The 24,978-nt window shown below is 37.5% G+C and overlaps 21 non-coding genes across 21 annotated transcripts; all 21 read left to right on the top strand.

Annotated features, from left to right (window-relative positions):
• Window positions 1–600: 600 nt before the first annotated feature.
• On the top strand, window positions 601–691 carry Trnay-gua (transfer RNA tyrosine (anticodon GUA)). Its single transcript is given in 2 exon segments — window positions 601–637; window positions 656–691. It is a non-coding gene; the product is annotated as a tRNA-Tyr (tRNA).
• A 352-nt stretch (window positions 692–1,043) lies between these two features.
• Window positions 1,044–1,158, top strand: Trnal-caa (transfer RNA leucine (anticodon CAA)). The gene is made up of 2 exons: window positions 1,044–1,081; window positions 1,113–1,158. It is a non-coding gene; the product is annotated as a tRNA-Leu (tRNA).
• Window positions 1,159–2,964: 1,806 nt separating this feature from the next.
• Trnay-gua (transfer RNA tyrosine (anticodon GUA)) lies at window positions 2,965–3,055 on the top strand. Its single transcript is given in 2 exon segments — window positions 2,965–3,001; window positions 3,020–3,055. It is a non-coding gene; the product is annotated as a tRNA-Tyr (tRNA).
• Window positions 3,056–3,407: 352 nt separating this feature from the next.
• Window positions 3,408–3,522, top strand: Trnal-caa (transfer RNA leucine (anticodon CAA)). The gene is made up of 2 exons: window positions 3,408–3,445; window positions 3,477–3,522. It is a non-coding gene; the product is annotated as a tRNA-Leu (tRNA).
• Window positions 3,523–5,328: 1,806 nt separating this feature from the next.
• On the top strand, window positions 5,329–5,419 carry Trnay-gua (transfer RNA tyrosine (anticodon GUA)). Its single transcript is given in 2 exon segments — window positions 5,329–5,365; window positions 5,384–5,419. It is a non-coding gene; the product is annotated as a tRNA-Tyr (tRNA).
• A 352-nt stretch (window positions 5,420–5,771) lies between these two features.
• On the top strand, window positions 5,772–5,886 carry Trnal-caa (transfer RNA leucine (anticodon CAA)). The gene is made up of 2 exons: window positions 5,772–5,809; window positions 5,841–5,886. It is a non-coding gene; the product is annotated as a tRNA-Leu (tRNA).
• A 1,806-nt stretch (window positions 5,887–7,692) lies between these two features.
• Window positions 7,693–7,783, top strand: Trnay-gua (transfer RNA tyrosine (anticodon GUA)). Its single transcript is given in 2 exon segments — window positions 7,693–7,729; window positions 7,748–7,783. It is a non-coding gene; the product is annotated as a tRNA-Tyr (tRNA).
• A 352-nt stretch (window positions 7,784–8,135) lies between these two features.
• Trnal-caa (transfer RNA leucine (anticodon CAA)) lies at window positions 8,136–8,250 on the top strand. Its single transcript has 2 exons — window positions 8,136–8,173; window positions 8,205–8,250. It is a non-coding gene; the product is annotated as a tRNA-Leu (tRNA).
• Window positions 8,251–10,057: 1,807 nt separating this feature from the next.
• Window positions 10,058–10,148, top strand: Trnay-gua (transfer RNA tyrosine (anticodon GUA)). The gene is given in 2 exon segments: window positions 10,058–10,094; window positions 10,113–10,148. It is a non-coding gene; the product is annotated as a tRNA-Tyr (tRNA).
• A 570-nt stretch (window positions 10,149–10,718) lies between these two features.
• On the top strand, window positions 10,719–10,833 carry Trnal-caa (transfer RNA leucine (anticodon CAA)). Its single transcript has 2 exons — window positions 10,719–10,756; window positions 10,788–10,833. It is a non-coding gene; the product is annotated as a tRNA-Leu (tRNA).
• A 1,807-nt stretch (window positions 10,834–12,640) lies between these two features.
• Window positions 12,641–12,731, top strand: Trnay-gua (transfer RNA tyrosine (anticodon GUA)). The gene is given in 2 exon segments: window positions 12,641–12,677; window positions 12,696–12,731. It is a non-coding gene; the product is annotated as a tRNA-Tyr (tRNA).
• Window positions 12,732–13,301: 570 nt separating this feature from the next.
• Window positions 13,302–13,416, top strand: Trnal-caa (transfer RNA leucine (anticodon CAA)). Its single transcript has 2 exons — window positions 13,302–13,339; window positions 13,371–13,416. It is a non-coding gene; the product is annotated as a tRNA-Leu (tRNA).
• Window positions 13,417–15,225: 1,809 nt separating this feature from the next.
• Window positions 15,226–15,316, top strand: Trnay-gua (transfer RNA tyrosine (anticodon GUA)). Its single transcript is given in 2 exon segments — window positions 15,226–15,262; window positions 15,281–15,316. It is a non-coding gene; the product is annotated as a tRNA-Tyr (tRNA).
• Window positions 15,317–15,668: 352 nt separating this feature from the next.
• On the top strand, window positions 15,669–15,783 carry Trnal-caa (transfer RNA leucine (anticodon CAA)). The gene is made up of 2 exons: window positions 15,669–15,706; window positions 15,738–15,783. It is a non-coding gene; the product is annotated as a tRNA-Leu (tRNA).
• A 1,806-nt stretch (window positions 15,784–17,589) lies between these two features.
• On the top strand, window positions 17,590–17,680 carry Trnay-gua (transfer RNA tyrosine (anticodon GUA)). Its single transcript is given in 2 exon segments — window positions 17,590–17,626; window positions 17,645–17,680. It is a non-coding gene; the product is annotated as a tRNA-Tyr (tRNA).
• Window positions 17,681–18,033: 353 nt separating this feature from the next.
• Window positions 18,034–18,148, top strand: Trnal-caa (transfer RNA leucine (anticodon CAA)). The gene is made up of 2 exons: window positions 18,034–18,071; window positions 18,103–18,148. It is a non-coding gene; the product is annotated as a tRNA-Leu (tRNA).
• A 1,806-nt stretch (window positions 18,149–19,954) lies between these two features.
• On the top strand, window positions 19,955–20,045 carry Trnay-gua (transfer RNA tyrosine (anticodon GUA)). Its single transcript is given in 2 exon segments — window positions 19,955–19,991; window positions 20,010–20,045. It is a non-coding gene; the product is annotated as a tRNA-Tyr (tRNA).
• A 352-nt stretch (window positions 20,046–20,397) lies between these two features.
• On the top strand, window positions 20,398–20,512 carry Trnal-caa (transfer RNA leucine (anticodon CAA)). Its single transcript has 2 exons — window positions 20,398–20,435; window positions 20,467–20,512. It is a non-coding gene; the product is annotated as a tRNA-Leu (tRNA).
• A 1,806-nt stretch (window positions 20,513–22,318) lies between these two features.
• Trnay-gua (transfer RNA tyrosine (anticodon GUA)) lies at window positions 22,319–22,409 on the top strand. The gene is given in 2 exon segments: window positions 22,319–22,355; window positions 22,374–22,409. It is a non-coding gene; the product is annotated as a tRNA-Tyr (tRNA).
• A 353-nt stretch (window positions 22,410–22,762) lies between these two features.
• Window positions 22,763–22,877, top strand: Trnal-caa (transfer RNA leucine (anticodon CAA)). Its single transcript has 2 exons — window positions 22,763–22,800; window positions 22,832–22,877. It is a non-coding gene; the product is annotated as a tRNA-Leu (tRNA).
• A 1,806-nt stretch (window positions 22,878–24,683) lies between these two features.
• Trnay-gua (transfer RNA tyrosine (anticodon GUA)) lies at window positions 24,684–24,774 on the top strand. Its single transcript is given in 2 exon segments — window positions 24,684–24,720; window positions 24,739–24,774. It is a non-coding gene; the product is annotated as a tRNA-Tyr (tRNA).
• The last annotated feature ends 204 nt before the right edge of the window (window positions 24,775–24,978 follow it).

The following is a 24,978-nucleotide window of genomic DNA, read 5'->3' as shown; positions in this document are numbered from 1 at the left end:
TCCGTCCGTTATTTTGTCTGCTTGGCAATTCGATGCATGAACCAGAGGCATCCAAACTATTTTCATGTGGATTGTTTGAAGAAGGAGTAACTGGCTAAATAGACAGAAGATAACATATAAACTCGGTGTATTTTCATTTGTCCCTTGTTGTGTATGATCACTGTCACTATTCGAGTGCATCGTGGTCGATGAAGGTGTCAATATATGTGTGGAATACAAGGAAAACATTGAACGATATTTGAAAGGCGATAAAGAATGAATTCTTGAAGTGAGATGGGATTTGAAATTTAAAGAGGAAATGAAATACTGTAAACACCCACATAAATATACCTACCGGTAAAGTGCGGTCGTGAGTGAGGCTACAGTGCGCATATCATAATGGTTGAAGGTGTTGTGAAGCCATTTGCGTGTTTAGTCATGCCGCACTTTGTGTAATTATCTGGGTAAAGCTGTGTATCGCTACCGATGTTCCCTCACTCGCACGCCTAATGGAAATGCTACGCCATTTACAAGGAAAGTACTGTAGGGAAATCAGTTTGTATAATGGAATGTACGCACTGACTGAGTGATCGCATAACGTTGTGACATCATTTAGTCAGCCCCGTGATAGCTCAGTTGGTAGAGCGGAGGACTGTAGTGGAAAGAGTAAGCTGACATCCTTAGGTCGGTGGTTCAAATCCGCCTCGCGGGAACTTTTTCCCTCTCATTTTAAATTTCCAAATGTAAAGACATTTGGAAACTGTAATGACGTTTTGTGAAAAGCCCTTGTCTGGTGTTGCCAAGTAAACTGGAATAGTAAATACTGAGTGACCTTTTCCTTTTGGTACAGTGAATGAAGCCAGAATTGAAATACACGGAGTTGCGCAATCCATTTGCAGGGTTGCATGATGCAAACTTTGAAGAAGGACTTGTCTGACAGTTAATGTATCATGCATGTAGTTATGTGACTTAAATTCCACAAGAAGTGTAAAACGAGCATGGATGGCCTCGATTATACAATGTATCAGTAGTAAATATGCTGTAGCGATTGTTTTTGATCAGCTGTCAGGATGGCCGAGTGGTCTAAGGCGCCAGACTCAAGGCTATGCCTTCTCTGTGATAGAGGTTGGGTGTTCTGGTCCACGAATGTGGGCGTGGGTTCGAATCCCACTTCTGACACATCTTTTTATAGTTTTTCTTTCATAATTATTTTCCTATTTCTTGAAGTCGTCATTGTTAGAATGAATTCTTACACCAGATTAAGTGGCAAATTAAAGTTTATTTCTGGTATAAGAATTCCTAAATGCTTCTAAATATTTTCGTCATAGGAAATAAGCTTTTATCCATCAAATTTTAGGAGTGTTTTCATCCGTGTATTGACAAGACAGTTTGTGAATGAAACTATCTTGTAAGTTGGAGTAAATAAACAGTTTGACAAAAGATAGCAAGGGAGGAGGGTTATTTTGGCTGGACAAATTCCATACTCAAATCTGTATAAGCGGATAGTTGTAAGAAATCAATCACTTGTGTATCTTTCAAAATCACACTGAGAAAATTCCATGAAAATGCTGCATTTTTCATCTTCAGGCTTAGAAACATTTGTCAAATTGGCTCCAATATACGGAGCTTGGGGGACATTTGCATGGATTGATACGGTCATTTGAAAATATAATCAAGAATACTTTCCTTTGTGGCGTAGGTAGTATGATATACTAGTACGTAACGACCAGTTGTCTCCCCAATAATGCAATTCATTTGTGTAAATTGCCTTATTTAATATGACTGTTTAGAAAAAGATATCTTTTCTCAAAAAGAGCACCAGTGGAGCATATACCATGTATTGTGCCATTACTTAAGTTGTTAATTGTATACTGAGGGGCAAAATAAAGTACATGTGACAATTGACTTTATGATACGTTGGATGTTCAGTTAAAAACATCAGATGTTTGTGACATTACCCAACACTGAAAGAAAATTGTATGTTGTTCTATTTGTGATAATATATAAGTAGAAATGAAACTGTAAGAGAATGATTATGGACTGACACATAACTACTGGTGGGTATTTTAGACACATCATCTCTGAAAACAATCCTTATATTATCAACACCGACTGTGTATAGTTTTAGGAGTCATATGATGCATCACCTTTATGTGACGTCATCATATAAACATTCACTATTATTTAATTGTACTCCTAATTATAACGTATGCCAATGTGCTATGATGTTAACCGAATAAAAGATATGCCGGATTGATGGTTATTCAGTTGTCATCCGGCAGCCATCGCACATATATTAGTGACACAACATATTTCTACATGTTGTATTTTTCATAACTCATGAACTCCTAAACATAAACGAGATGTTTTACAGCAACGATGGTCTCCGTCCGTTATTTTGTCTGCTTGGCAATTCGATGCATGAACCAGAGGCATCCAAACTATTTTCATGTGGATTGTTTGAAGAAGGAGTAACTGGCTAAATAGACAGAAGATAACATATAAACTCGGTGTATTTTCATTTGTCCCTTGTTGTGTATGATCACTGTCACTATTCGAGTGCATCGTGGTCGATGAAGGTGTCACTATATGTGTGGAATACAAGGAAAACATTGAACGATATTTGAAAGGCGATAAAGAATGAATTCTTGAAGTGAGATGGGATTTGAAATTTAAAGAGGAAATGAAATACTGTAAACACCCACATAAATATACCTACCGGTAAAGTGCGGTCGTGAGTGAGGCGACAGTGCGGATATCATAATGGTTGAAGGTGTTGTGAAGCCATTTGCGTGTTTAGTCATGCCGCACTTTGTGTAATTATCTGGGTAAAGCTGTGTATCGCTACCGATGTTCCCTCACTCGCACGCCTAATGGAAATGCTACGCCATTTACAAGGAAAGTACTGTAGGGAAATCAGTTTGTATAATGGAATGTACGCACTGACTGAGTGATCGCATAACGTTGTGACATCATTTAGTCAGCCCCGTGATAGCTCAGTTGGTAGAGCGGAGGACTGTAGTGGAAAGAGTAAGCTGACATCCTTAGGTCGGTGGTTCAAATCCGCCTCGCGGGAACTTTTTCCCTCTCATTTTAAATTTCCAAATGTAAAGACATTTGGAAACTGTAATGACGTTTTGTGAAAAGCCCTTGTCTGGTGTTGCCAAGTAAACTGGAATAGTAAATACTGAGTGACCTTTTCCTTTTGGTACAGTGAATGAAGCCAGAATTGAAATACACGGAGTTGCGCAATCCATTTGCAGGGTTGCATGATGCAAACTTTGAAGAAGGACTTGTCTGACAGTTAATGTATCATGCATGTAGTTATGTGACTTAAATTCCACAAGAAGTGTAAAACGAGCATGGATGGCCTCGATTATACAATGTATCAGTAGTAAATATGCTGTAGCGATTGTTTTTGATCAGCTGTCAGGATGGCCGAGTGGTCTAAGGCGCCAGACTCAAGGCTATGCCTTCTCTGTGATAGAGGTTGGGTGTTCTGGTCCACGAATGTGGGCGTGGGTTCGAATCCCACTTCTGACACATCTTTTTATAGTTTTTCTTTCATAATTATTTTCCTATTTCTTGAAGTCGTCATTGTTAGAATGAATTCTTACACCAGATTAAGTGGCAAATTAAAGTTTATTTCTGGTATAAGAATTCCTAAATGCTTCTAAATATTTTCGTCATAGGAAATAAGCTTTTATCCATCAAATTTTAGGAGTGTTTTCATCCGTGTATTGACAAGACAGTTTGTGAATGAAACTATCTTGTAAGTTGGAGTAAATAAACAGTTTGACAAAAGATAGCAAGGGAGGAGGGTTATTTTGGCTGGACAAATTCCATACTCAAATCTGTATAAGCGGATAGTTGTAAGAAATCAATCACTTGTGTATCTTTCAAAATCACACTGAGAAAATTCCATGAAAATGCTGCATTTTTCATCTTCAGGCTTAGAAACATTTGTCAAATTGGCTCCAATATACGGAGCTTGGGGGACATTTGCATGGATTGATACGGTCATTTGAAAATATAATCAAGAATACTTTCCTTTGTGGCGTAGGTAGTATGATATACTAGTACGTAACGACCAGTTGTCTCCCCAATAATGCAATTCATTTGTGTAAATTGCCTTATTTAATATGACTGTTTAGAAAAAGATATCTTTTCTCAAAAAGAGCACCAGTGGAGCATATACCATGTATTGTGCCATTACTTAAGTTGTTAATTGTATACTGAGGGGCAAAATAAAGTACATGTGACAATTGACTTTATGATACGTTGGATGTTCAGTTAAAAACATCAGATGTTTGTGACATTACCCAACACTGAAAGAAAATTGTATGTTGTTCTATTTGTGATAATATATAAGTAGAAATGAAACTGTAAGAGAATGATTATGGACTGACACATAACTACTGGTGGGTATTTTAGACACATCATCTCTGAAAACAATCCTTATATTATCAACACCGACTGTGTATAGTTTTAGGAGTCATATGATGCATCACCTTTATGTGACGTCATCATATAAACATTCACTATTATTTAATTGTACTCCTAATTATAACGTATGCCAATGTGCTATGATGTTAACCGAATAAAAGATATGCCGGATTGATGGTTATTCAGTTGTCATCCGGCAGCCATCGCACATATATTAGTGACACAACATATTTCTACATGTTGTATTTTTCATAACTCATGAACTCCTAAACATAAACGAGATGTTTTACAGCAACGATGGTCTCCGTCCGTTATTTTGTCTGCTTGGCAATTCGATGCATGAACCAGAGGCATCCAAACTATTTTCATGTGGATTGTTTGAAGAAGGAGTAACTGGCTAAATAGACAGAAGATAACATATAAACTCGGTGTATTTTCATTTGTCCCTTGTTGTGTATGATCACTGTCACTATTCGAGTGCATCGTGGTCAATGAAGGTGTCAATATATGTGTGGAATACAAGGAAAACATTGAACGATATTTGAAAGGCGATAAAGAATGAATTCTTGAAGTGAGATGGGATTTGAAATTTAAAGAGGAAATGAAATACTGTAAACACCCACATAAATATACCTACTGGTAAAGTGCGGTCGTGAGTGAGGCGACAGTGCGGATATCATAATGGTTGAAGGTGTTGTGAAGCCATTTGCGTGTTTAGTCATGCCGCACTTTGTGTAATTATCTGGGTAAAGCTGTGTATCGCTACCGATGTTCCCTCACTCGCACGCCTAATGGAAATGCTACGCCATTTACAAGGAAAGTACTGTAGGGAAATCAGTTTGTATAATGGAATGTACGCACTGACTGAGTGATCGCATAACGTTGTGACATCATTTAGTCAGCCCCGTGATAGCTCAGTTGGTAGAGCGGAGGACTGTAGTGGAAAGAGTAAGCTGACATCCTTAGGTCGGTGGTTCAAATCCGCCTCGCGGGAACTTTTTCCCTCTCATTTTAAATTTCCAAATGTAAAGACATTTGGAAACTGTAATGACGTTTTGTGAAAAGCCCTTGTCTGGTGTTGCCAAGTAAACTGGAATAGTAAATACTGAGTGACCTTTTCCTTTTGGTACAGTGAATGAAGCCAGAATTGAAATACACGGAGTTGCGCAATCCATTTGCAGGGTTGCATGATGCAAACTTTGAAGAAGGACTTGTCTGACAGTTAATGTATCATGCATGTAGTTATGTGACTTAAATTCCACAAGAAGTGTAAAACGAGCATGGATGGCCTCGATTATACAATGTATCAGTAGTAAATATGCTGTAGCGATTGTTTTTGATCAGCTGTCAGGATGGCCGAGTGGTCTAAGGCGCCAGACTCAAGGCTATGCCTTCTCTGTGATAGAGGTTGGGTGTTCTGGTCCACGAATGTGGGCGTGGGTTCGAATCCCACTTCTGACACATCTTTTTATAGTTTTTCTTTCGTAATTATTTTCCTATTTCTTGAAGTCGTCATTGTTAGAATGAATTCTTACACCAGATTAAGTGGCAAATTAAAGTTTATTTCTGGTATAAGAATTCCTAAATGCTTCTAAATATTTTCGTCATAGGAAATAAGCTTTTATCCATCAAATTTTAGGAGTGTTTTCATCCGTGTATTGACAAGACAGTTTGTGAATGAAACTATCTTGTAAGTTGGAGTAAATAAACAGTTTGACAAAAGATAGCAAGGGAGGAGGGTTATTTTGGCTGGACAAATTCCATACTCAAATGTGTATAAGCTAATAGTTGTAAGAAATCAATCACTTGTGTATCTTTCAAAATCACACTGAGAAAATTCCATGAAAATGCTGCATTTTTCATCTTCAGGCTTAGAAACATTTGTCAAATTGGCTCCAATATACGGAGCTTGGGGGACATTTGCATGGATTGATACGGTCATTTGAAAATATAATCAAGAATACTTTCCTTTGTGGCGTAGGTAGTATGATATACTAGTACGTAACGACCAGTTGTCTCCCCAATAATGCAATTCATTTGTGTAAATTGCCTTATTTAATATGACTGTTTAGAAAAAGATATCTTTTCTCAAAAAGAGCACCAGTGGAGCATATACCATGTATTGTGCCATTACTTAAGTTGTTAATTGTATACTGAGGGGCAAAATAAAGTACATGTGACAATTGACTTTATGATACGTTGGATGTTCAGTTAAAAACATCAGATGTTTGTGACATTACCCAACACTGAAAGAAAATTGTATGTTGTTCTATTTGTGATAATATATAAGTAGAAATGAAACTGTAAGAGAATGATTATGGACTGACACATAACTACTGGTGGGTGTTTTAGACACATCATCTCTGAAAACAATCCTTATATTATCAACACCGACTGTGTATAGTTTTAGGAGTCATATGATGCATCACCTTTATGTGACGTCATCATATAAACATTCACTATTATTTAATTGTACTCCTAATTATAACGTATGCCAATGTGCTATGATGTTAATTAAATATATGATATGCCGGATTGATGGTTATTCAGTTGTCATCCGGCAGCCATCGCACATATATTAGTGACACAACATATTTCTACATGTTGTATTTTTCATAACTCATGAACTCCTAAACATAAACGAGATGTTTTACAGCAACGATGGTCTCCGTCCGTTATTTTGTCTGCTTGGCAATTCGATGCATGAACCAGAGGCATCCAAACTATTTTCATGTGGATTGTTTGAAGAAGGAGTAACTGGCTAAATAGACAGAAGATAACATATAAACTCGGTGTATTTTCATTTGTCCCTTGTTGTGTATGATCACTGTCACTATTCGAGTGCATCGTGGTCGATGAAGGTGTCACTATATGTGTGGAATACAAGGAAAACATTGAACGATATTTGAAAGGCGATAAAGAATGAATTCTTGAAGTGAGATGGGATTTGAAATTTAAAGAGGAAATGAAATACTGTAAACACCCACATAAATATACCTACCGGTAAAGTGCGGTCGTGAGTGAGGCGACAGTGCGCATATCATAATGGTTGAAGGTGTTGTGAAGCCATTTACGTGTTTAGTCATGCCGCACTTTGTGTAATTATCTGGGTAAAGCTGTGTATCGCTACCGATGTTCCCTCACTCGCACGCCTAATGGAAATGCTACGCCATTTACAAGGAAAGTACTGTAGGGAAATCAGTTTGTATAATGGAATGTACGCACTGACTGAGTGATCGCATAACGTTGTGACATCATTTAGTCAGCCCCGTGATAGCTCAGTTGGTAGAGCGGAGGACTGTAGTGGAAAGAGTAAGCTGACTTCCTTAGGTCGGTGGTTCAAATCCGCCTCGCGGGAACTTTTTCCCTCTCATTTTAAATTTCCAAATGTAAAGACATTTGGAAACTGTAATGACGTTTTGTGAAAAGCCCTTGTCTGGTGTTGCCAAGTAAACTGGAATAGTAAATACTGAGTGACCTTTTCCTTTTGGTACAGTGAATGAAGCCAGAATTGAAATACACGGAGTTGCGCAATCCATTTGCAGGGTTGCATGATGCAAACTTTGAAGAAGGACTTGTCTGACAGTTAATGTATCATGCATGTAGTTATGTGACTTAAATTCCACAAGAAGTGTAAAACGAGCATGGATGGCCTCGATTATACAATGTATCAGTAGTAAATATGCTGTAGCGATTGTTTTTGATCAGCTGTCAGGATGGCCGAGTGGTCTAAGGCGCCAGACTCAAGGCTATGCCTTCTCTGTGATAGAGGTTGGGTGTTCTGGTCCACGAATGTGGGCGTGGGTTCGAATCCCACTTCTGACACATCTTTTTATAGTTTTTCTTTCGTAATTATTTTCCTATTTCTTGAAGTCGTCATTGCTAGAATGAATTCTTACCCCAGATTAAGTGGCAAATTAAAGTTTATTTCTGGTATAAGAATTCCTAAATGCTTCTAAATATTTTCGTCATAGGAAATAAGCTTTTATCCATCAAATTTTAGGAGTGTTTTCATCCGTGTATTGACAAGACAGTTTGTGAATGAAACTATCTTGTAAGTTGGAGTAAATAAACAGTTTGACAAAAGATAGCAATGGAGGAGGGTTATTTTGGCTGGACAAATTCCATACTCAAATCTGTATAAGCGGATAGTTGTAAGAAATCAATCACTTGTGTATCTTTCAAAATCACACTGAGAAAATTCCATGAAAATGCTGCATTTTTCATCTTCAGGCTTAGAAACATTTGTCAAAATATCTCCAATATACGGAGCTTGGGGGACATTTGCATGGATTGATACGGTCATTTGAAAATATAATCAAGAATACTTTCCTTTGTGGCGTAGGTAGTATGATATACTAGTACGCAACGACCAGTTGTCTCCCCAATAATGCAATTCATTTGTGTAAATTGCCTTATTTAATATGACTGTTTAGAAAAAGATATCTTTTCTCAAAAAAGAGCACCAGTGGAGCATATACCATGTATTGTGCCATTACTAAAGTTGTTAATTGTATACTGAGGGGCAAAATAAAGTACATCTGACAATTGACTTTATGATACGTTGGGTGTTCAGTTAAGAACATCAGATGTTTGTGACATTACCCAACACTGAAAGAAAATTGTATGTTGTTCTATTTGTGATAATATATAAGTAGAAATGAAACTGTAAGAGAATGATTATGGACTGACACATAACTACTGGTGGGTATTTTAGACACATCATCTCTGAAAACAATCCTTATATTATCAACACCGACTGTGTATAGTTTTAGGAGTCATATGATGCATCACCTTTATGTGACGTCATCATATAAACATTCACTATTATTTAATTGTACTCCTAATTAAAACGTATGCCAATGTGCTATGATGTTAATTAAATATATGATATGCCGGATTGATGGTTATTCAGTTGTCATCCGGCAGCCATCGCACATATATTAGTGACACAACATATTTCTACATGTTGTATTTTTCATAACTCATGAACTCCTAAACATAAACGAGATGTTTTACAGCAACGATGGTCTCCGTCCGTTATTCTGTCTGCTTGGCAATTCGATGCATGAACCAGAGGCATCCAAACTATTTTCATGTGGATTGTTTGAAGAAGGAGTAACTGGCTAAATAGACAGAAGATAACATATAAACTCGGTGTATTTTCATTTGTCCCTTGTTGTGTATGATCACTGTCACTATTCGAGTGCATCGTGGTCGATGAAGGTGTCAATATATGTGTGGAATACAAGGAAAACATTGAACGATATTTGAAAGGCGATAAAGAATGAATTCTTGAAGTGAGATGGGATTTGAAATTTAAAGAGGAAATGAAATACTGTAAACACCCACATAAATATACCTACCGGTAAAGTGCGGTCGTGAGTGAGGCGACAGTGCGCATATCATAATGGTTGAAGGTGTTGTGAAGCCATTTACGTGTTTAGTCATGCCGCACTTTGTGTAATTATCTGGGTAAAGCTGTGTATCGCTACCGATGTTCCCTCACTCGCACGCCTAATGGAAATGCTACGCCATTTACAAGGAAAGTACTGTAGGGAAATCAGTTTGTATAATGGAATGTACGCACTGACTGAGTGATCGCATAACGTTGTGACAGCATTTAGTCAGCCCCGTGATAGCTCAGTTGGTAGAGCGGAGGACTGTAGTGGAAAGTGTAAGCTGACATCCTTAGGTCGGTGGTTCAAATTCGCCTCGCGGGAACTTTTTCCCTCTCATTTTAAATTTCCAAATGTAAAGACATTTGGAAACTGTAATGACGTTTTGTGAAAAGCCCTTGTCTGGTGTTGCCAAGTAAACTGGAATAGTAACAAGTCTTTGAATGTCATTTAGAAGTGTAAATACATAAGAATGAAGATTTTATGGATATCAACTTCTTTATGAGAGAACACAACGTTTCGGAGTTAATGCTTACTCCTTCATCAGGTGATGGAAACTGTAATGAAGGAGTAAGCATTAACTCCGAAACGTTGTGTTCTCTCATAAAGAAATTGATATCCATAAAATCTTCATTCTTATGGAACAGTAAATACTGAGTGACCTTTTCCTTTTGGTACAGTGAGTGAAGCCAGAATTGAAATACACGGAGTTGCGCAATCCATTTGCAGGGTTGCATGATGCAAACTTTGAAGAAGGACTTGTCTGACAGTTAATGTATCATGCATGTAGTTATGTGACTTAAATTCCACAAGAAGTGTAAAACGAGCATGGATGGCCTCGATTATACAATGTATCAGTAATAAATATGCTGTAGCGATCGCTTCTGATCAGCTGTCAGGATGGCCGAGTGGTCTAAGGCGCCAGACTCAAGGCTATGCCTTCTCTGTGATAGAGGTTGGGTGTTCTGGTCCACGAATGTGGGCGTGGGTTCGAATCCCACTTCTGACACATCTTTTTATAGTTTTTCTTTCATAACTATTTTCCTATTTCTTGAAGTCGTCATTGTTAGAATGAATTCTTACCCCAGATTAAGTGGCAAATTAAAGTTTACTTCTGGTATAAGAATTCCTAAATGCTTCTAAATATTTTCGTCATAGGAAATAAGCTTTTATCCATCAAATTTTAGGAGTGTTTTCATCCGTGTATTGACAAGACAGTTTGTGAATGAAACTATCTTGTAAGTTGGAGTAAATAAACAGTTTGACAAAAGATAGCAAGGGAGGAGGGTTATTTTGGCTGGACAAATTCCATACTCAAATGTGTATAAGCGGATAACTGTAAGAAATCAATCACTTGTGTATCTTTCAAAATCACACTGAGAAAATTCCATGAAAATGCTGCATTTTTCATCTTCAGGCTTAGAAACATTTGTCAAAATGGCTCCAATATACGGAGCTTGGGGGACATTTGCATGGATTGATACGGTCATTTGAAAATATAATCAAGAATACTTTCCTTTGTGGCGTAGGTAGTATGATATACTAGTACGCAACGACCAGTTGTCTCCCCAATAATGCAATTCATTTGTGTAAATTGCCTTATTTAATATGACTGTTTAGAAAAAGATATCTTTTCTCAAAAAAGAGCACCAGTGGAGCATATACCATGTATTGTGCCATTACTAAAGTTGTTAATTGTATACTGAGGGGCAAAATAAAGTACATCTGACAATTGACTTTATGATACGTTGGGTGTTCAGTTAAAAACATCAGATGTTTGTGACATTACCCAACACTGAAAGAAAATTGTATGTTGTTCTATTTGTGATAATATATAAGTAGAAATGAAACTGTAAGAGAATGATTATGGACTGACACATAACTACTGGTGGGTATTTTAGACACATCATCTCTGAAAACAATCCTTATATTATCAACACCGACTGTGTATAGTTTTAGGAGTCATATGATGCATCACCTTTATGTGACGTCATCATATAAACATTCACTATTATTTAATTGTACTCCTAATTAAAACGTATGCCAATGTGCTATGATGTTAACCGAATAAAAGATATGCCGGATTGATGGTTATTCAGTTGTCATCCGGCAGCCATCGCACATATATTAGTGACACAACATATTTCTACATGTTGTATTTTTCATAACTCATGAACTCCTAAACATAAACGAGATGTTTTACAGCAACGATGGTCTCCGTCCGTTATTTTGTCTGCTTGGCAATTCGATGCATGAACCAGAGGCATCCAAACTATTTTCATGTGGATTGTTTGAAGAAGGAGTAACTGGCTAAATAGACAGAAGATAACATATAAACTCGGTGTATTTTCATTTGTCCCTTGTTGTGTATGATCACTGTCACTATTCGAGTGCATCGTGGTCGATGAAGGTGTCAATATATGTGTGGAATACAAGGAAAACATTGAACGATATTTGAAAGGCGATAAAGAATGAATTCTTGAAGTGAGATGGGATTTGAAATTTAAAGAGGAAATGAAATACTGTAAACACCCACATAAATATACCTACCGGTAAAGTGCGGTCGTGAGTGAGGCGACAGTGCGCATATCATAATGGTTGAAGGTGTTGTGAAGCCATTTACGTGTTTAGTCATGCCGCACTTTGTGTAATTATCTGGGTAAAGCTGTGTATCGCTACCGATGTTCCCTCACTCGCACGCCTAATGGAAATGCTACGCCATTTACAAGGAAAGTACTGTAGGGAAATCAGTTTGTATAATGGAATGTACGCACTGACTGAGTGATCGCATAACGTTGTGACAGCATTTAGTCAGCCCCGTGATAGCTCAGTTGGTAGAGCGGAGGACTGTAGTGGAAAGTGTAAGCTGACATCCTTAGGTCGGTGGTTCAAATTCGCCTCGCGGGAACTTTTTCCCTCTCATTTTAAATTTCCAAATGTAAAGACATTTGGAAACTGTAATGACGTTTTGTGAAAAGCCCTTGTCTGGTGTTGCCAAGTAAACTGGAATAGTAACAAGTCTTTGAATGTCATTTAGAAGTGTAAATACATAAGAATGAAGATTTTGTGGATATCAACTTCTTTATGAGAGAACACAACGTTTCGGAGTTAATGCGTACTCCTTCATCAGGTGATGGAAACTGTAATGAAGGAGCAAGCATTAACTCCGAAACGTTGTGTTCTCTCATAAAGAAATTGATATCCATAAAATCTTCATTCTTATGGAACAGTAAATACTGAGTGACCTTTTCCTTTTGGTACAGTGAGTGAAGCCAGAATTGAAATACACGGAGTTGCGCAATCCATTTGCAGGGTTGCATGATGCAAACTTTGAAGAAGGACTTGTCTGACAGTTAATGTATCATGCATGTAGTTATGTGACTTAAATTCCAGAAGAAGTGTAAAACGAGCATGGATGGCCTCGATTATACAATGTATCAGTAGTAAATATGCTGTAGCGATTGTTTTTGATCAGCTGTCAGGATGGCCGAGTGGTCTAAGGCGCCAGACTCAAGGCTATGCCTTCTCTGTGATAGAGGTTGGGTGTTCTGGTCCACGAATGTGGGCGTGGGTTCGAATCCCACTTCTGACACATCTTTTTATAGTTTTTCTTTCATAATTATTTTCCTATTTCTTGAAGTCGTCATTGTTAGAATGAATTCTTACCCCAGATTAAGTGGCAAATTAAAGTTTATTTCTGGTATAAGAATTCCTAAATGCTTCTAAATATTTTCGTCATAGGAAATAAGCTTTTATCCATCAAATTTTAGGAGTGTTTTCATCCGTGTATTGACAAGACAGTTTGTGAATGAAACTATCTTGTAAGTTGGAGTAAATAAACAGTTTGACAAAAGATAGCAAGGGAGGAGGGTTATTTTGGCTGGACAAATTCCATACTCAAATGTGTATAAGCGGATAACTGTAAGAAATCAATCACTTGTGTATCTTTCAAAATCACACTGAGAAAATTCCATGAAAATGCTGCATTTTTCATCTTCAGGCTTAGAAACATTTGTCAAAATGGCTCCAATATACGGAGCTTGGGGGACATTTGCATGGATTGATACGGTCATTTGAAAATATAATCAAGAATACTTTCCTTTGTGGCGTAGGTAGTATGATATACTAGTACGCAACGACCAGTTGTCTCCCCAATAATGCAATTCATTTGTGTAAATTGCCTTATTTAATATGACTGTTTAGAAAAAGATATCTTTTCTCAAAAAAGAGCACCAGTGGAGCATATACCATGTATTGTGCCATTACTAAAGTTGTTAATTGTATACTGAGGGGCAAAATAAAGTACATCTGACAATTGACTTTATGATACGTTGGGTGTTCAGTTAAGAACATCAGATGTTTGTGACATTACCCAACACTGAAAGAAAATTGTATGTTGTTCTATTTGTGATAATATATAAGTAGAAATGAAACTATAAGAGAATGATTATGGACTGACACATAACTACTGGTGGGTATTTTAGACACATCATCTCTGAAAACAATCCTTATATTATCAACACCGACTGTGTATAGTTTTAGGAGTCATATGATGCATCACCTTTATGTGACGTCATCATATATAAACATTTACTATTATTTAATTGTACTCCTAATTATAACGTATGCCAATGTGCTATGATGTTAACCGAATAAAAGATATGCCGGATTGATGGTTATTCAGATGTCATCCGGCAGCCATCGCACATATATTAGTGACACAACATATTTCTACATGTTGTATTTTTCATAACTCATGAACTTCTAAACATAAACGAGATGTTTTACAGCAACGAGGGTCTCCGTCCGTTATTTTGTCTGCTTGGCAATCCGATGCATGAACCAGAGGCATCCAAACTATTTTCATGTGGATTGTTTGAAGAAGGAGTAACTGGCTAAATAGACAGAAGATAACATATAAACTCGGTGTATTTTCATTTGTCCCTTGTTGTGTATGATCACTGTCACTATTCGAGTGCATCGTGGTCGATGAAGGTGTCAATATATGTGTGGAATACAAGGAAAACATTGAACGATATTTGAAAGGCGATAAAGAATGAATTCTTGAAGTGAGATGGGATTTGAAATTTAAAGAGGAAATGAAATACTGTAAACACCCACATAAATATACCTACCGGTAAAGTGCGGTCGTGAGTGAGGCGACAGTGCGCATATCATAATGGTTGAAGGTGTTGTGAAGCCATTTACGTGTTTAGTCATGCCGCACTTTGTGTAATTATCTGGGTAAAGCTGTGTATCGCTACCGATGTTCCCTCACTCGCACGCCTAATGGAAATGCTACGCCATTTACAAGGAAAGTACTGTAGGGAAATCAGTTTGTATAATGGAATGTACGCACTGACTGAGTGATCGCATAACGTTGTGACATCATTTAGTCAGCCCCGTGATAGCTCAGTTGGTAGAGCGGAGGACTGTAGTGGAAAGAGTAAGCTGACATCCTTAGGTCGGTGGTTCAAATCCGCCTCGCGGGAACTTTTTCCCTCTCATTTTAAATTTCCAAATGTAAAGACATTTGGAAACTGTAATGACGTTTTGTGAAAAGCCCTTGTCTGGTGTTGCCAAGTAAACTGGAATAGTAAATACTGAGTGACCTTTTCCTTTTGGTACAGTGAATGAAGCCAGAATTGAAATACACGGAGTTGCGCAATCCATTTGCAGGGTTGCATGATGCAAACTTTGAAGAAGGACTTGTCTGACAGTTAATGTATCATGCATGTAGTTATGTGACTTAAATTCCAGAAGAAGTGTAAAACGAGCATGGATGGCCTCGATTATACAATGTATCAGTAGTAAATATGCTGTAGCGATTGTTTTTGATCAGCTGTCAGGATGGCCGAGTGGTCTAAGGCGCCAGACTCAAGGCTATGCCTTCTCTGTGATAGAGGTTGGGTGTTCTGGTCCACGAATGTGGGCGTGGGTTCGAATCCCACTTCTGACACATCTTTTTATAGTTTTTCTTTCATAATTATTTTCCTATTTCTTGAAGTCGTCATTGTTAGAATGAATTCTTACACCAGATTAAGTGGCAAATTAAAGTTTATTTCTGGTATAAGAATTCCTAAATGCTTCTAAATATTTTCGTCATAGGAAATAAGCTTTTATCCATCAAATTTTAGGAGTGTTTTCATCCGTGTATTGACAAGACAGTTTGTGAATGAAACTATCTTGTAAGTTGGAGTAAATAAACAGTTTGACAAAAGATAGCAAGGGAGGAGGGTTATTTTGGCTGGACAAATTCCATACTCAAATGTGTATAAGCGGATAGTTGTAAGAAATCAATCACTTGTGTATCTTTCAAAATCACACTGAGAAAATTCCATGAAAATGCTGCATTTTTCATCTTCAGGCTTAGAAACATTTGTCAAATTGGCTCCAATATACGGAGCTTGGGGGACATTTGCATGGATTGATACGGTCATTTGAAAATATAATCAAGAATACTTTCCTTTGTGGCGTAGGTAGTATGATATACTAGTACGCAACGACCAGTTGTCTCCCCAATAATGCAATTCATTTGTGTAAATTGCCTTATTTAATATGACTGTTTAGAAAAAGATATCTTTTCTCAAAAAGAGCACCAGTGGAGCATATACCATGTATTGTGCCATTACTTAAGTTGTTAATTGTATACTGAGGGGCAAAATAAAGTACATCTGACAATTGACTTTATGATACGTTGGATGTTCAGTTAAAAACATCAGATGTTTGTGACATTACCCAACACTGAAAGAAAATTGTATGTTGTTCTATTTGTGATAATATATAAGTAGAAATGAAACTGTAAGAGAATGATTATGGACTGACACATAACTACTGGTGGGTATTTTAGACACATCATCTCTGAAAACAATCCTTATATTATCAACACCGACTGTGTATAGTTTTAGGAGTCATATGATGCATCACCTTTATGTGACGTCATCATATAAACATTCACTATTATTTAATTGTACTCCTAATTATAACGTATGCCAATGTGCTATGATGTTAACCGAATAAAAGATATGCCGGATTGATGGTTATTCAGTTGTCATCCGGCAGCCATCGCACATATATTAGTGACACAACATATTTCTACATGTTGTATTTTTCATAACTCATGAACTCCTAAACATAAACGAGATGTTTTACAGCAACGATGGTCTCCGTCCGTTATTTCGTCTGCTTGGCAATTCGATGCATGAACCAGAGGCATCCAAACTATTTTCATGTGGATTGTTTGAAGAAGGAGTAACTGGCTAAATAGACAGAAGATAACATATAAACTCGGTGTATTTTCGTTTGTCCCTTTTTGTGTATGATCACTGTCACTATTCGAGTGCATCGTGGTCGATGAAGGTGTCAATATATGTGTGGGATACAAGGAAAACATTGAACGATATTTGAAAGGCGAGAAAGAATGAATTCTTGAAGTGAGATGGGATTTGAAATTTAAAGAGGAAATGAAATACTGTAAACACCCACATAAATATACCTACCGGTAAAGTGCGGTCGTGAGTGAGGCGACAGTGCGCATATCATAATGGTTGAAGGTGTTGTGAAGCCATTTACGTGTTTAGTCATGCCGCACTTTGTGTAATTATCTGGGTAAAGCTGTGTATCGCTACCGATGTTCCCTCACTCGCACGCCTAATGGAAATGCTACGCCATTTACAAGGAAAGTACTGTAGGGAAATCAGTTTGTATAATGGAATGTACGCACTGACTGAGTGATCGCATAACGTTGTGACATCATTTAGTCAGCCCCGTGATAGCTCAGTTGGTAGAGCGGAGGACTGTAGTGGAAAGTGTAAGCTGACATCCTTAGGTCGGTGGTTCAAATCCGCCTCGCGGGAACTTTTTTCCCTCTCATTTTAAATTTCCAAATGTAAAGACATTTGGAAACTGTAATGACGTTTTGTGAAAAGCCCTTGTCTGGTGTTGCCAAGTAAACTGGAATAGTAAATACTGAGTGACCTTTTCCTTTTGGTACAGTGAATGAAGCCAGAATTGAAATACACGGAGTTGCGCAATCCATTTGCAGGGTTGCATGATGCAAACTTTGAAGAAGGACTTGTCTGACAGTTAATGTATCATGCATGTAGTTATGTGACTTAAATTCCACAAGAAGTGTAAAACGAGCATGGATGGCCTCGATTATACAATGTATCAGTAGTAAATATGCTGTAGCGATTGTTTTTGATCAGCTGTCAGGATGGCCGAGTGGTCTAAGGCGCCAGACTCAAGGCTATGCCTTCTCTGTGATAGAGGTTGGGTGTTCTGGTCCACGAATTTGGGCGTGGGTTCGAATCTCACTTCTGACACATCTTTTTATAGTTTTTCTTTCATAATTATTTTCCTATTTCTTGAAGTCGTCATTGTTAGAATGAATTCTTACACCAGATTAAGTGGCAAATTAAAGTTTATTTCTGGTATAAGAATTCCTAAATGCTTCTAAATATTTTCGTCATAGGAAATAAGCTTTTATCCATCAAATTTTAGGAGTGTTTTCATCCGTGTATTGACAAGACAGTTTGTGAATGAAACTATCTTGTAAGTTGGAGTAAATAAACAGTTTGACAAAAGATAGCAAGGGAGGAGGGTTATTTTGGCTGGACAAATTCCATACTCAAATGTGTATAAGCGGATAGTTGTAAGAAATCAATCACTTGTGTATCTTTCAAAATCACACTGAGAAAATTCCATGAAAATGCTGCATTTTTCATCTTCAGGCTTAGAAACATTTGTCAAATTGGCTCCAATATACGGAGCTTGGGGGACATTTGCATGGATTGATACGGCCATTTGAAAATATAATCAAGAATACTTTCCTTTGTGGCGTAGGTAGTATGATATACTAGTACGTAACGACCAGTTGTCTCCCCAATAATGCAATTCATTTGTGTAAATTGCCTTATTTAATATGACTGTTTAGAAAAAGATATCTTTTCTCAAAAAGAGCACCAGTGGAGCATATACCATGTATTGTGCCATTACTTAAGTTGTTAATTGTATACTGAGGGGCAAAATAAAGTACATGTGACAATTGACTTTATGATACGTTGGATGTTCAGTTAAAAACATCAGATGTTTGTGACATTACCCAACACTGAAAGAAAATTGTATGTTGTTCTATTTGTGATAATATATAAGTAGAAATGAAACTGTAAGAGAATGATTATGGACTGACACATAACTACTGGTGGGTATTTTAGACACATCATCTCTGAAAACAATCCTTATATTATCAACACCGACTGTGTATAGTTTTAGGAGTCATATGATGCATCACCTTTATGTGACGTCATCATATAAACATTCACTATTATTTAATTGTACTCCTAATTATAACGTATGCCAATGTGCTATGATGTTAACCGAATAAAAGATATGCCGGATTGATGGTTATTCAGTTGTCATCCGGCAGCCATCGCACATATATTAGTGACACAACATATTTCTACATGTTGTATTTTTCATAACTCATGAACTCCTAAACATAAACGAGATGTTTTACAGCAACGATGGTCTCCGTCCGTTATTTTGTCTGCTTGGCAATTCGATGCATGAACCAGAGGCATCCAAACTATTTTCATGTGGATTGTTTGAAGAAGGAGTAACTGGCTAAATAGACAGAAGATAACATATAAACTCGGTGTATTTTCATTTGTCCCTTGTTGTGTATGATCACTGTCACTATTCGAGTGCATCGTGGTCGATGAAGGTGTCAATATATGTGTGGGATACAAGGAAAACATTGAACGATATTTGAAAGGCGATAAAGAATGAATTCTTGAAGTGAGATGGGATTTGAAATTTAAAGAGGAAATGAAATACTGTAAACACCCACATAAATATACCTACCGGTAAAGTGCGGTCGTGAGTGAGGCGACAGTGCGCATATCATAATGGTTGAAGGTGTTGTGAAGCCATTTACGTGTTTAGTCATGCCGCACTTTGTGTAATTATCTGGGTAAAGCTGTGTATCGCTACCGATGTTCCCTCACTCGCACGCCTAATGGAAATGCTACGCCATTTACAAGGAAAGTACTGTAGGGAAATCAGTTTGTATAATGGAATGTACGCACTGACTGAGTGATCGCATAACGTTGTGACATCATTTAGTCAGCCCCGTGATAGCTCAGTTGGTAGAGCGGAGGACTGTAGTGGAAAGAGTAAGCTGACATCCTTAGGTCGGTGGTTCAAATCCGCCTCGCGGGAACTTTTTCCCTCTCATTTTAAATTTCCAAATGTAAAGACATTTGGAAACTGTAATGACGTTTTGTGAAAAGCCCTTGTCTGGTGTTGCCAAGTAAACTGGAATAGTAAATACTGAGTGACCTTTTCCTTTTGGTACAGTGAATGAAGCCAGAATTGAAATACACGGAGTTGCGCAATCCATTTGCAGGGTTGCATGATGCAAACTTTGAAGAAGGACTTGTCTGACAGTTAATGTATCATGCATGTAGTTATGTGACTTAAATTCCACAAGAAGTGTAAAACGAGCATGGATGGCCTCGATTATACAATGTATCAGTAGTAAATATGCTGTAGCGATTGTTTTTGATCAGCTGTCAGGATGGCCGAGTGGTCTAAGGCGCCAGACTCAAGGCTATGCCTTCTCTGTGATAGAGGTTGGGTGTTCTGGTCCACGAATGTGGGCGTGGGTTCGAATCCCACTTCTGACACATCTTTTTATAGTTTTTCTTTCATAATTATTTTCCTATTTCTTGAAGTCGTCATTGTTAGAATGAATTCTTACACCAGATTAAGTGGCAAATTAAAGTTTATTTCTGGTATAAGAATTCCTAAATGCTTCTAAATATTTTCGTCATAGGAAATAAGCTTTTATCCATCAAATTTTAGGAGTGTTTTCATCCGTGTATTGACAAGACAGTTTGTGAATGAAACTATCTTGTAAGTTGGAGTAAATAAACAGTTTGACAAAAGATAGCAAGGGAGGAGGGTTATTTTGGCTGGACAAATTCCATACTCAAATGTGTATAAGCGGATAGTTGTAAGAAATCAATCACTTGTGTATCTTTCAAAATCACACTGAGAAAATTCCATGAAAATGCTGCATTTTTCATCTTCAGGCTTAGAAACATTTGTCAAATTGGCTCCAATATACGGAGCTTGGGGGACATTTGCATGGATTGATACGGCCATTTGAAAATATAATCAAGAATACTTTCCTTTGTGGCGTAGGTAGTATGATATACTAGTACGTAACGACCAGTTGTCTCCCCAATAATGCAATTCATTTGTGTAAATTGCCTTATTTAATATGACTGTTTAGAAAAAGATATCTTTTCTCAAAAAGAGCACCAGTGGAGCATATACCATGTATTGTGCCATTACTTAAGTTGTTAATTGTATACTGAGGGGCAAAATAAAGTACATGTGACAATTGACTTTATGATACGTTGGATGTTCAGTTAAAAACATCAGATGTTTGTGACATTACCCAACACTGAAAGAAAATTGTATGTTGTTCTATTTGTGATAATATATAAGTAGAAATGAAACTGTAAGAGAATGATTATGGACTGACACATAACTACTGGTGGGTATTTTAGACACATCATCTCTGAAAACAATCCTTATATTATCAACACCGACTGTGTATAGTTTTAGGAGTCATATGATGCATCACCTTTATGTGACGTCATCATATAAACATTCACTATTATTTAATTGTACTCCTAATTATAACGTATGCCAATGTGCTATGATGTTAACCGAATAAAAGATATGCCGGATTGATGGTTATTCAGTTGTCATCCGGCAGCCATCGCACATATATTAGTGACACAACATATTTCTACATGTTGTATTTTTCATAACTCATGAACTCCTAAACATAAACGAGATGTTTTACAGCAACGATGGTCTCCGTCCGTTATTTTGTCTGCTTGGCAATTCGATGCATGAACCAGAGGCATCCAAACTATTTTCATGTGGATTGTTTGAAGAAGGAGTAACTGGCTAAATAGACAGAAGATAACATATAAACTCGGTGTATTTTCATTTGTCCCTTGTTGTGTATGATCACTGTCACTATTCGAGTGCATCGTGGTCGATGAAGGTGTCAATATATGTGTGGGATACAAGGAAAACATTGAACGATATTTGAAAGGCGATAAAGAATGAATTCTTGAAGTGAGATGGGATTTGAAATTTAAAGAGGAAATGAAATACTGTAAACACCCACATAAATATACCTTCCTGTAAAGTGCGGTCGTGAGTGAGGCGACAGTGCGCATATCATAATGGTTGAAGGTGTTGTGAAGCCATTTACGTGTTTAGTCATGCCGCACTTTGTGTAATTATCTGGGTAAAGCTGTGTATCGCTACCGATGTTCCCTCACTCGCACGCCTAATGGAAATGCTACGCCATTTACAAGGAAAGTACTGTAGGGAAATCAGTTTGTATAATGGAATGTACGCACTGACTGAGTGATCGCATAACGTTGTGACATCATTTAGTCAGCCCCGTGATAGCTCAGTTGGTAGAGCGGAGGACTGTAGTGGAAAGTGTAAGCTGACATCCTTAGGTCGGTGGTTCAAATCCGCCTCGCGGGAACTTTTTTCCCTCTCATTTTAAATTTCCAAATGTAAAGACATTTGGAAACTGTAATGACGTTTTGTGAAAAGCCCTTGTCTGGTGTTGCCAAGTAAACTGGAATAGTAAATACTGAGTGACCTTTTCCTTTTGGTACAGTGAATGAAGCCAGAATTGAAATACACGGAGTTGCGCAATCCATTTGCAGGGTTGCATGATGCAAACTTTGAAGAAGGACTTGTCTGACAGTTAATGTATCATGCATGTAGTTATGTGACTTAAATTCCACAAGAAGTGTAAAACGAGCATGGATGGCCTCGATTATACAATGTATCAGTAGTAAATATGCTGTAGCGATTGTTTTTGATCAGCTGTCAGGATGGCCGAGTGGTCTAAGGCGCCAGACTCAAGGCTATGCCTTCTCTGTGATAGAGGTTGGGTGTTCTGGTCCACGAATTTGGGCGTGGGTTCGAATCCCACTTCTGACACATCTTTTTATAGTTTTTCTTTCGTAATTATTTTCCTATTTCTTGAAGTCGTCATTGTTAGAATGAATTCTTACACCAGATTAAGTGGCAAATTAAAGTTTATTTCTGGTATAAGAATTCCTAAATGCTTCTAAATATTTTCGTCATAGGAAATAAGCTTTTATCCATCAAATTTTAGGAGTGTTTTCATCCGTGTATTGACAAGACAGTTTGTGAATGAAACTATCTTGTAAGTTGGAGTAAATAAACAGTTTGACAAAAGATAGCAAGGGAGGAGGGTTATTTTGGCTGGACAAATTCCATACTCAAATGTGTATAAGCGGATAACTGTAAGAAATCAATCACTTGTGTATCTTTCAAAATCACACTGAGAAAATTCCATGAAAATGCTGCATTTTTCATCTTCAGGCTTAGAAACATTTGTCAAATTGGCTCCAATATACGGAGCTTGGGGGACATTTGCATGGATTGATACGGTCATTTGAAAATATAATCAAGAATACTTTCCTTTGTGGCGTAGGTAGTATGATATACTAGTACGTAACGACCAGTTGTCTCCCCAATAATGCAATTCATTTGTGTAAATTGCCTTATTTAATATGACTGTTTAGAAAAAGATGTCTTTTCTCAAAAAAGAGCACCAGTGGAGCATATACCATGTATTGTGCCATTACTTAAGTTGTTAATTGTATACTGAGGGGCAAAATAAAGTACATGTGACAATTGACTTTATGATACGTTGGATGTTCAGTTAAAAACATCAGATGTTTGTGACATTACCCAACACTGAAAGAAAATTGTATGTTGTTCTATTTGTGATAATATATAAGTAGAAATGAAACTGTAAGAGAATGATTATGGACTGACACATAACTACTGGTGGGTATTTTAGACACATCATCTCTGAAAACAATCCTTATATTATCAACACCGACTGTGTATAGTTTTAGGAGTCATATGATGCATCACCTTTATGTGACGTCATCATATATAAAGATTCACTATTATTTAATTGTACTCCTAATTATAACGTATGCCAATGTGCTATGATGTTAACTAAATAAAAGATATGCCGGATTGATGGTTATTCAGATGTCATCCGGCAGCCATCGCACATATATTAGTGACACAACATATTTCTACATGTTGTATTTTTCATAACTCATGAACTTCTAAACATAAACGAGATGTTTTACAGCAACGAGGGTCTCCGTCCGTTATTTCGTCTGCTTGGCAATCCGATGCATGAACCAGAGGCATCCAAACTATTTTCATGTGGATTGTTTGAAGAAGGAGTAACTGGCTAAATAGACAGAAGATAACATATAAACTCGGTGTATTTTCATTTGTCCCTTGTTGTGTATGATCACTGTCACTATTCGAGTGCATCGTGATCGATGAAGGTGTCACTATATGTGTGGAATACAAGGAAAACATTGAACGATATTTGAAAGGCGATAAAGATTGAATTCTTGAAGTGAGATGGGATTTGAAATTTAAAGAGGAAATGAAATACTGTAAACACCCACATAAATATACCTTCCTGTAAAGTGCGGTCGTGAGTGAGGCGACAGTGCGCATATCATAATTGTTGGTCTTGTGAAGCCATTTACGTGTTTAGTCATGCCGCACTTTGTGTAATTATCTGGGTAAAGCTGTGTATCGCTACCGATGTTCCCTCACTCGCACGCCTAATGGAAATGCTACGCCATTTACAAGGAAAGTACTGTAGGGAAATCAGTTTGTATAATGGAATGTACGCACTGACTGAGTGATCGCATAACGTTGTGACATCATTTAGTCAGCCCCGTGATAGCTCAGTTGGTAGAGCGGAGGACTGTAGTGGAAAGTGTAAGCTGACATCCTTAGGTCGGTGGTTCAAATCCGCCTCGCGGGAACTTTTTTCCCTCTCATTTTAAATTTCCAAATGTAAAGACATTTGGAAACTGTAATGACGTTTTGTGAAAAGCCCTTGTCTGGTGTTGCCAAGTAAACTGGAATAGTAAATACTGAGTGACCTTTTCCTTTTGGTACAGTGAATGAAGCCAGAATTGAAATACACGGAGTTGCGCAATCCATTTGCAGGGTTGCATGATGCAAA

This window comes from Haliotis asinina, chromosome 7 (genome assembly GCF_037392515.1).
Source record: "Haliotis asinina isolate JCU_RB_2024 chromosome 7, JCU_Hal_asi_v2, whole genome shotgun sequence".
NCBI lineage: Eukaryota > Metazoa > Mollusca > Gastropoda > Lepetellida > Haliotidae > Haliotis > Haliotis asinina.
The sequence above is the reverse complement of the archived record's forward strand: the minus strand, read 5'-3'. Positions and strand labels throughout refer to the sequence as shown.